This window comes from Haemaphysalis longicornis, unplaced genomic scaffold (assembly GCF_048455015.1).
Source record: "Haemaphysalis longicornis isolate Haplotype H1 unplaced genomic scaffold, Haemaphysalis longicornis Haplotype H1 scaffold_10, whole genome shotgun sequence".
In the NCBI taxonomy this organism is placed as follows: domain Eukaryota; kingdom Metazoa; phylum Arthropoda; class Arachnida; order Ixodida; family Ixodidae; genus Haemaphysalis; species Haemaphysalis longicornis.
Window position 1 is genome coordinate 35,797,711 of NW_027526204.1, and position 9,968 is coordinate 35,807,678.

The 9,968-nt window shown below is 49.8% G+C and overlaps 1 pseudogene; it reads right to left on the reverse strand.

Annotated features, from left to right (window-relative positions):
• Window positions 1–215: 215 nt before the first annotated feature.
• On the reverse strand, window positions 216–9,731 carry LOC144159785 (uncharacterized; annotated as a pseudogene).
• Window positions 9,732–9,968: the final 237 nt, after the last annotated feature.

Below are 9,968 nucleotides of genomic sequence, written 5' to 3' on the forward strand. Positions count from 1 at the left end.
AAGTCAGCCAGAGCCTCTGTATCTGAAATGTCGTCAGTGAGCCACCTTTCGGTCAATATAAGTATAATACTGCCAGATGACTTCAATAGATCAGACAGGGGCACGCGCCGCTTAGGAAGAAAACTACGGATGTTCGTATAAATTACAGAAAATGAAAGCTTAGCTTTAACGCTTGTACGTGGCTGTTGGCGCGCTTGCCGACGGCGTACTGATCCCTATGTTTTTTCCTTGACAAGTCCTGCTTCGTAGTCGAAAATGTATCGCTTAGAGCCAATGTGCAAAGTTTGAAAACGCAGTGAAAATGGCACAGATTTGCTCCTAGCGAAAGCAACGAGCTCTTTCCGGGCTATTCGAACAGGGTATGGGAAATCTTCGTCAATGCTAAATTTTGCATCTTTTAGTTTTGGGCCGTGTGAAAGGATGGATTCTTTAGTTTTGAAAGACGAGAGTTTCACTATTATAGGCCGTTTATGGTTATTGGTGTGCCGCCTTAGGCGATGTGCATGCTCTATGTCTTTTGTTTCTATTGTTATTTGAAGTAGTTCAAGGCAGTGGTGATTATTATTTCTTCTGACTGAGCGTATGTTTCCTTCGGATTAGTGTCAGCGAGATCGTAGAATATTAGATCGTCATGCCGGGAACGGTTCTCGAGGTCGTCAAGACGCTCGTCTATGTCATACACCCGGTGAGTTAGCTCATCGGTATTAGTATTTATTGCATCTACTTCTGCTCGAAGGGTTAGAAGAATTTGGCAGTGATTTTCCAAGACAGCAATGCGCTTTCCAAGATCGGCGATAGTCTCGTTAGTGGTGGTTATCTCGGATTTAAGACCTTGCATCTCAGATATTATTGTCGACTGGCCCTGTGACAACTTTTTTCAGCTCAGCGAGAATATCTGGCCCTGGGTTCATCTCTACATCTTCCGATAGCAATAACAAGGCACGTATGACATTCACGCATTCTGTAACAAGCAAACAGCAGCACTGTGGGCTCGGCAGCTGCACCAATCAGTAATTACTTGATTTTTTAGTAGACGTGGGATACGAACTACCAAACTGCATCATCAGGGTGAACGGGTTAGCGGCCTGTGTGGTGGCACAGCCGCGAAGCCCACAGTGCGCGCTGGATGTTGGGTGCGGCTTTATAGGCTGCGCAGGAGATGTTGTCGACGGCGATAGGGTGGCTAGATTTATCTTGACGATCCACGGAGGGAGGAGTGGCTTTGCCGAAGGTCCGGAAGCATGGGTGCCAGGGAGGGGGCAAACACAAGGTTCGCCTTCGTTGGTAGCAGGCAGGCAGCTTCCCGGGGTGGCTGACGATACAGCCAGCAAGGCAAGCAGTAGTAGGTCGGCGATGATGCGGGCAAAAACCTGCAAGATCAGGATGAACGGGCTAGCGGCCTGTGTGGTGGCACAGCCGCGAAGCCCGCATTAGCTACGAAACATACTCCAGTTCAAATAAACCTAAACCAAAAGCCGACACCCTCACTACAAGCCCAAACGAAATGCTGTACAGCCGCGTGGGAGTATCGCATGACTATGTGTATTGCTTGAGGTAGGCTTGGGTACGCGGCGATAGCACAATCGGAGAGACGCCGGTTTTATAACGCGAGGGACCCACGTTCGATCCTGACCAAGGGAAACATTTTTTTCTTGAAGCGCGTGCTACCAATACCCATGCCTTGGCTTCTTGCCTCGTTTTCATTTTCCCTCACACTTCTGGGCCTAGAATTTCCCCTCTCCACTTCGGCTTGCGGAGGTTTCTGTTAACGATCTGCACGAATGGAAGTCAAGCTGCAGCACCTTCGTTTTAAAAACAGCTACACAGGAAACTAGCCGTCGCCTTAGGTTTGCCATGCGCATTACTTGTTTTTGGCATACTGCTCCGTAATAACCTGGCCATGCACTGTGTACCCGAAGTGAGAAGCCTATAGAAGGTTACACGAAGAAATCGAGTAAATTGTAATATTGTAGGTTTCACAGCAAGGTTTGAGCAGCATAACTTTCTAATGTTCCCAAAATACGGAACACCATTTTTCTCCAACGCGAATAACCAAACGGGAAAACAACAGCCGGAACAGAGCGTCATGCCTGCATCGCCATATAACATAAGCAACAATCCTAATACGACACTTCTGTGCAAAAACAGCGGCGCGTTTTCGCTGAATGTTTACTGTATGCTCCCCTTGATTCTTGGTCATGCGGTTGATTTATTGCAAAACGACGGAATATTTTTCTGCCATGCATGCCAAATACAGCCATCCTGAAAAAGTACGCATCGAAGAGATGAATGACATACAAAAACATCACCTTTATTTTTTTCTTGGAAGCAGCGTAACAGATACTCGAGGACTCCACTACTCGGCGAATCACTGCAGGCCGTAGGACTGGCCTTTGCCTTTTTTATCTTTGTTTGGACGCGGTGTAACTCCTCAGCTTCGATGTAGGCGTACTGGTAGTACCTGGACTTCACCTCCAACAAGACCCGCATCTGTATACGGTAGCTGCAATGAGGGCGAATTTGTCGTTCTCCACTGCCCCGTTGTAGAGACGTTTCAAGTCACGGAACTGCTGATTGCGAAGGGCAATCTTCCTGGCAGCGTCGTCCAGCCTCTCTTGAATCGCAGCGGCGCGCATGTCGTGCGTACTTTCCTCTTCACAAGATGTACCAGTCGACACGACGCCGCCACTTCCACTTTGGGTGGTGTCTGGATTTGAGGTTGCCATGCTTCACCACGGTATTCCCTTCGCAAAGACGAAAACGCCAACAGACTTAGCAGAAGAGCAGGAGTGGCGAATGCGGCCGCTGCTACGTTGCAGGTGGTATGAGGAACTGATGATGATGATGAGGAATATAAGGACGACGATGATGATGCTTGATGTTTTTGGCTCGTATCTCTAAGGGGATTGACCAAGGCTAAATCATCGACTGCGTTGAGATTGCAATATAAATTATTATTTTACAATCCAGAAAAGCAGGAGTGAAATGACAGGGAACTGGAAATAAACCCATATTACCCACTTATTATCAATTGCTTAGTAATTCAATTGACCTGTAGCAATGATATAGGCTCGACTACAATTAAAAATATCCCATTTTGCGTAACCAAGTTTTGTTGCCCCAAAGCATATCTAGAAAAGAAAAGGTGAGCCCGATAAGCTCAATAAGCTTTTTCAAACCAAGAGCTGATGGAGCGGAGCTGATTTTTTAGTGCAAGGTTTTTACTTTTTCAATGATTTCATCTGTAGTACGCCTAGAACACACTGAAGGAACGCAAATTTCTGTGACAATGATGATGACCGTGGGTGAAGAGAATTAAGATTAAAATGTTTTCCGTGGTCGAAAGCGAACCCGCGTACGTGATTCAACACGCTTTGCTGCACAGAGCCCCCACGTGAAACGTGTGATATCACTGCGCGCGCTATTCTTTTGAGCGCCTGTAAAACGAGCGCTCCGTTCAGGCCATGGAGGAAAGAAAAGTTTAGGAGGGAGTGTCACGTGACTATCGTGAAGACTAGTCATAAAAAATAAAAAGGAAAGACTTATGGGAGATGCCTTGCCTCACGTGATAGGCAAGCGGTTGTTCTTTGCGCCTCACGCGGCCGCCCGCCTGCCCGCGCTATGCTGCGTGGTTTCGTTTGGTTGCCGGGCCGCCCGGGTATTCGGGTTTCGGCGACAATTCCCCGTCCGGGCGTTGCGCGCAGCGCTGCCTGCAACCCTAAACGCGCGCGCGGGCTGATCGTGCAGGCAAAGTGTTCGGACGGGAGAGACAAAAAACATCTTTATTTATTGAGCTCTGGGATCCGTCGAAGTGCGCCGCAGTCGAAGTGTCGTGTTCGGCCGCAGTGCAAAAGCGTAGATGTCAGAGTACGACATACGTGCCTCACATTTTATTTCACAAACAGACCTCACTTCCTTGATTCTGTTAATTTTATATTTTCACCTCCCAGGCGTAATTTAGCGTTCGTTACCCATATACCTATCGAACGGATTGAGCACTACTCGGACAACCAGCCCGCGTTCTGCTTGCGACGCGAGGCGGAAAATGATTTGTTCTTCCCGCGCCAGCACCCAACGTCAGTGGTTCTGCACCTTTTCTTTTCTAATGCACTGAAGGAGACAGCAACGCAAAACAGACATCATCACGACAATTGTGGCATGTACAAAGTGCCACCATGCCGGATCACCGATAAGGCGAATGTATGCAAATGCGCACGCGAGCGAAACCAAAGCTTCTCGCACAACCTCTCAGCTGATGGGACACTCGTTACAGCGCTATGATGTAAAGGAAAGATGGCGCGATAACTCCCCGAAAAATTGGAAACGCAATCGTCAAAGCACACCTGGCAAACACCACGCACCCGTAGGCCGCTCCGTGCTTGTGAATGTTTACAGCGGCGCGTTCGAGCAAAGCCGGTCGTGGTTCCAGCGGTAAGCGTCAAATTCGGCTCGCAGCTCGTGAAGGTGCTCCGTGAGCATGTGATCTACGTATTGTGTCGCTTTGAACAGCGACAGTAATTCCTCGATACGAGGGATACAAGGGTGGGAGCGCAACGCTGGCGAAAAATCGCGTACGGCGGCGCCTTCGGCAACGCCACTCGCCTCCTCCTCCACCGGCAGCCAGCCGGAGCCACTAAATGCTACCGCGGGCCTGAGAGTGGTGCATCTTCCATAATGCATTGCGCGGGAGGAGCCCGAGGAGAGGAGAATGCGGCGTCAGAGGAGGTTGGCTTGCCAAAGCTGTGCCGCCTGACGTCATGCTCCCTCCTAACAGTTTGCTTCCTCCATGGTTCAAGCTCTGTGGTCTTGATGTAGAGTACGGAGTACTGGCTCTGAAGTCTCGGGTTCCCGCCCCAACCGGTCTACCTCTGACTTTTTTTACCATTGCCTCACTTTTTTATCCCCATGAGGTCTATCTCTTAGTTTCTTTTTGTTGCCTCACTTTTTTTCTAAATTTAATTTTTTTCTAAACTCAAATGTACGGGTTGTTTTTGTTAATAGAGTGATTTGGTATGTTTTACGTCGCGTTAGGTTAGGGTTGCAGCAAATGACGGTGGTTAATTACCGTTCTCCATCGCACAAACAGTCATGTCACGTGGGTGCTCTGTGCAGCGAAGCACTTGGAAATACCCGAAGTCGTCGTCTATACGATTGCAACATTTTCGCATGATAGAAGCACTTTATATTTGGACAGTGGTGCATTGGCGTGCAAATATAAACTTAAAACGCACCCCTCCTTCTTAAGTGACGATGGCTGAGCGCCAATGAAGGCGCTCGAATGCCGCAACAGTAAAACAGCATAGAGAGCCCAACCTCACTGCAGTAAACCGTCCCGATAAAAACCACGTTCTCGCTTCTGGTTTGGTGCATTTGGTATTCCACTTGATTTTGGAAACATTCGCAGTACCCATCGTTCTTCTTGCGGCAGAGGGGTAGTTAATGTTGTGTTTTCTTTTCAACAAGAGTCACATACTCGGTTTTTCAGGCTCTGTCAGTACAACTAATGCACCGCATTTCGAACAAAGCACTATTTCCTCATTTTGATCCCTCACTTCGGAAGCGCGTACTTATACTTACGTTCGGTGTGAAAGCCCTTTTACCTTACCTTTGTAGCGTTCGTGGGAGATTAAGTTTTAGCAAACGCGTAAGCATTGCAAAGAAGCGAAACGAACTCTTGGCGTAAAGCAGTAGGGGTTGTTGTTGTTTAAGACCTCTATTTTAACCCTGGTGGTTCCCCAAGCGTACAAAACGGCACTTTGAATCACCACTGCATCTGTGACCCCAAAACTACTCGCTTTGGGAGTTTTCAACCCGTGGGAAGAGCTGCATAAGCCCATCTCTAAGCTCCACTAAGGAGCCCGCAACTGCTACTTACAGGTAGACAAGTCGTTACAGCATTATGACACCGCCGGACACCAACAAGGCAATAAGAATCGCATCCCTCTAGCCCTGCCAAACTGCATCCAGGTGGCTCCAATCCCTCGCAACATGTACGCCACCTACCACCTGGACTGCAGGACTTCTCGTGCTACAGCCTTGACTGTGCGATACGGGAACGACCCCACCGCGATACACTTGTGTACTACCTCCTACATTGCGAGCGCAGGCCCGAAACCATTGTAGTTGCGTATACTGCACAATGCATCAACGCTGCCGCTACCACCGCAATCACAAGCAATGTCGCTGAAAAAATAGCTATTTCACTGAACACTACTTCCCGCCCTGAACCAGTGACTATTCTCACTTGCTCGCAGACAGTCTGCCAAAACTACCAGATTGGTCGCCTCCCTTTATCAGCCCTACTTACCCTCAAAAAATCCTCGACGACCACTTACATCCGTATCATCTCGGCCCCTGGGCACGCCGCCGTCCCCGGCAATAAAGCGGGTCACGCCGGGCTTACCATTTCATGTACCGAGTCGTTGCCGACGGTGCCCAAGATCAACCGCGCCCGCGTATTGGCTGCACAAAAATTCTCCCCATTGAAGGCAAATTTGCCGCAGCCTCTCACCGCCACACTGGGGCCTCTGACGAGATGAAGCTTCAATTTGGCGGAGGTTTTAAACGAATGCCTACCCCCATCCCACCAGCCTCCTGTTCATCTTTCCCGCCAAACAACCTTCTCTCTGTGCTCACTGTCCCAAGCCTGGCCCCCTATACATTACAGTACATCTGTGCCAACGCACTTTAGACTTGCCGAAGTTCCCAATCCCACCTTCCAGCAGTGAGGGCTTCGTTTCCCGGCCCAGACCGGGATACCCAGCTCACCCTGGTGACCTGGCACAGCCAGCCGAAGCCAAGGTGTCCTGGACTAGTGATGCCTTTCACGAGCCGAGCCCAATACATGAGCCTGTGCTCGACTACTAAACATATTTCTCTCCCTGTACCAACCTAGGGTATGACGTACCCGCCGTTGCGGTTTGCACAACGCTTTATCAGCTGGGTGAAAGGTATAGTGCTTTCAGATTAAACTTCGTGGTTTCAGGAGGCCGTTTTTTTTGTTTCCGGAGATATGGGCTACTGAATTCGTTTTCATATGACCTATTGGATGTTTAGTGATAGAGGCCGTAGGAAGGGCCTCGAGCCAGAAAGCGGTGGAAAGCACGCGTTAAAACTGGTCCAGGATGCTAAAGAGGCCACGCAATGCGACAAGAATTTGGGAAACCTGGCGCGTACGTATGCGTGGCCCACTATATTTCTAATTTTTTGAACCTCTTTCTCTGCAATTACACAGACCTTCGTTTGCCAAAAAACTTTCAACCGGCCTCTTGTGGTGCACTTCCCTGCCTGGGGCTTGAGAAGTAGGTCGGGTCGCGGCACAGCCCTCACTGCCCAAAACGAAACTAGGCTGATAAATTGGTTACGTTTGTTGAGACAGAGAAAGAAAATTTATACCATCTTCCCGCGAGGGGACCCATGGGGTAGATGCAACGCATCGGGGGTAGCCGTTGCATTATTCAAATCATCGGACGATGTCATCGGAGCACCGGCGGCGGAACGACTGAGCGGAGCGGCGCACTTGCCGCGTTTATATGCAGCGGAAAAAGAGAGAGCAGCGCATAGCAGCGCATAGCAGCGCATGCGCATGTGTTAACTGAGCGAAAAGCGCAAGCGCAAGCTACGCGCTAACGCACAGCTGGCACGGCAACGGGAGCGAGCTGACCTTGCTGCCGCACAGATGGCGCTGCGGTGAGAGCGGCGGAGCGCACAGCTGCCGCGCCGAGGATGCGGACTACACCGCGACAACGACGCGGGACAAGGCGAGTTAAAGAGATGCGTCGCATATAAAACTTCATTAGAAACAAATGGGTTAAGGAAACGGGGTGGCCACCGGGCTGGTCGCGACAAAGCAGCTCGTTCAACCAAGGACTCTTGGGCGGCCAGATTGGAGCTGCCATGCGCCTCCTCCCACTACTCGCTGCTGTTGATGTTGAGAAAGGGTCTTGAGGGCATTTCCACATGCAATGGGTGAGTGATGCAGACGCACCAAAAAGAGGACATTCAGGAGAGGGGAATTATGATGGGTGTATGTGATGGAGAAGGGATCTCATTGGGGAGGCTCCCGTTTGAAGGAGTCTCCATGTTCTTACTTGTGTAAGAGATGCATGGGCTGCTGGGTAGAGATGACGGGAGAGACGGTAGTGCTCTGGGATAACGTTAAAAGTGATCAATTTGTCGGTAGTGGACCTGGCCTCGAGGTGGGGGAAGGGTTCAATGCCGGTCCGGTGTGTAACCTCTCGGGCCGCCATGAGCGCCGCCTCATTCCCCTCTAGCCATGCTTGGGCACGGGCCCAGACAGGTTCCAAAGAGATGGTGGGGGATTTCGCTGACGAATTTGGAGCACATCCAAAAAGATCCCTCATGTAAAACTTTGAATGGCCAGGTTCGAATCAGAGATTATGATTCTAGGTTGTGGCCGACAAGTAAGAGCCAGAGCTATTGCCATCTGTTCTGCCTTATTTGAGGAATCAGTGCGGATGGTGATTGCATTAACTGGGGCATAGTGCGGGTGGTTGATAACGGCCACCGCGTAGCCATTTTGATGGCTGTATTGGCGGTGGTAGGAGAGCAGAGTAGTTCTTTCATTCAGGTCAGTGAAATTTGTTCGACAAGTTGAAATAGGTCGAGACTGTGTCGCAACCCATCCCTACTACAATCGACCTCCCCCACAATTTCCGAAGGAAACAAACAAAACAAAGCCGGAATAAAAATGCCCGTTCCCACTTTATGACGCCTTAGTGATGCAAGTTCGTTTCAAATAACGCTTAAAGGCAGGCGATACAGTTATTTTAGATATTTCAAAACAAAAACTCTTATGGCCCCGCGTTTCTGTGAAGGGCTACGCGTTACATAGCGCGGGGCCTACGTATGCGCACGTCTCCGTGAGAGGGCTGTTCGGATGCAGTATCTGAAACCGTGCTGTTTTAGGGAGCCGCAGGTGGGGTTTCCAGGACACGCTGTCACCAAAACGCAGTTTTCCCAGAGACACACCTCAACAATCCTGCGTAATCCCATTTTTCCACCTTCGTGCACCAAGTAGCTACCCGTTCCTGTTCGCAAGCGCATATTTATGCTACCATTAACGTCACTCCCTAGGCGCCATTCGCACGAAATTACGGGTTGAATTGTTCAGGAGCATGCCGAGAAACCCCAAGAATAGCCAACTAGCACACAGGAACACCCCAGAGATTCCTGAAAGAACATGACGTTTTATTGTTCCGTTAGCCGCAGCGCACTCGTTAGTCGAACCTTGGACCACTCCATCGATGACCGCTGGCTGAGACACGTCCTCGCACCTTCTCTATCTGTTCTTTGACTTGGCCCAGCTTGGCCGCTTTTAGGTAGGCGTACTGGTGTAAGCTCTTCTTCTCATCCCGCGCGATGCTCACCTGCATGAGGTAGCTGTTGCAAAGTGCGTACTTCTTTGACTCCAAGGCCCTGTTGTACAGACGTTCGAGGTCGCTAATCAGCTGGTTCAGAATGGCCAATTGACGGATCGCTGCGTCCAGCTTCTCTTCAATGGCGGCGGCGCGTATCTCCAGAGTACCTACTTCGTCACGGGAGCTGCCATTGTTGTTCAGGGTGTTATACCTCTGCCTGCCATGTATTGAAGCCTCAGCAGACTTGGCATACGAGATGGTCTCACCGGTTTGATCCCTCCTAACGTGGCCGGTAGAACGAACAGTGGCCGCACGATGATAATAATGGTGTGTTGATGATGATGATGGCATGATGTGTTTAAAAGGTACCCTCAAGGATGATTAGCAAGCGTTAAGGCTTTGGCTTCCCTCTAGTTAACTGCGCTGGTTTTATATTGGTTTATTTCGTTGTGGGGAGATAAAAATCGGCGTCAAAGAAAATACTGTGAAATGTGGAACGACTACTGCAAAGGTCCATTCTGTGTAACGCGGTGCCCTCACCTATTTCCAAAGCGTTAAAGAGAACCTATTTTCAAGACTCTTACAGCG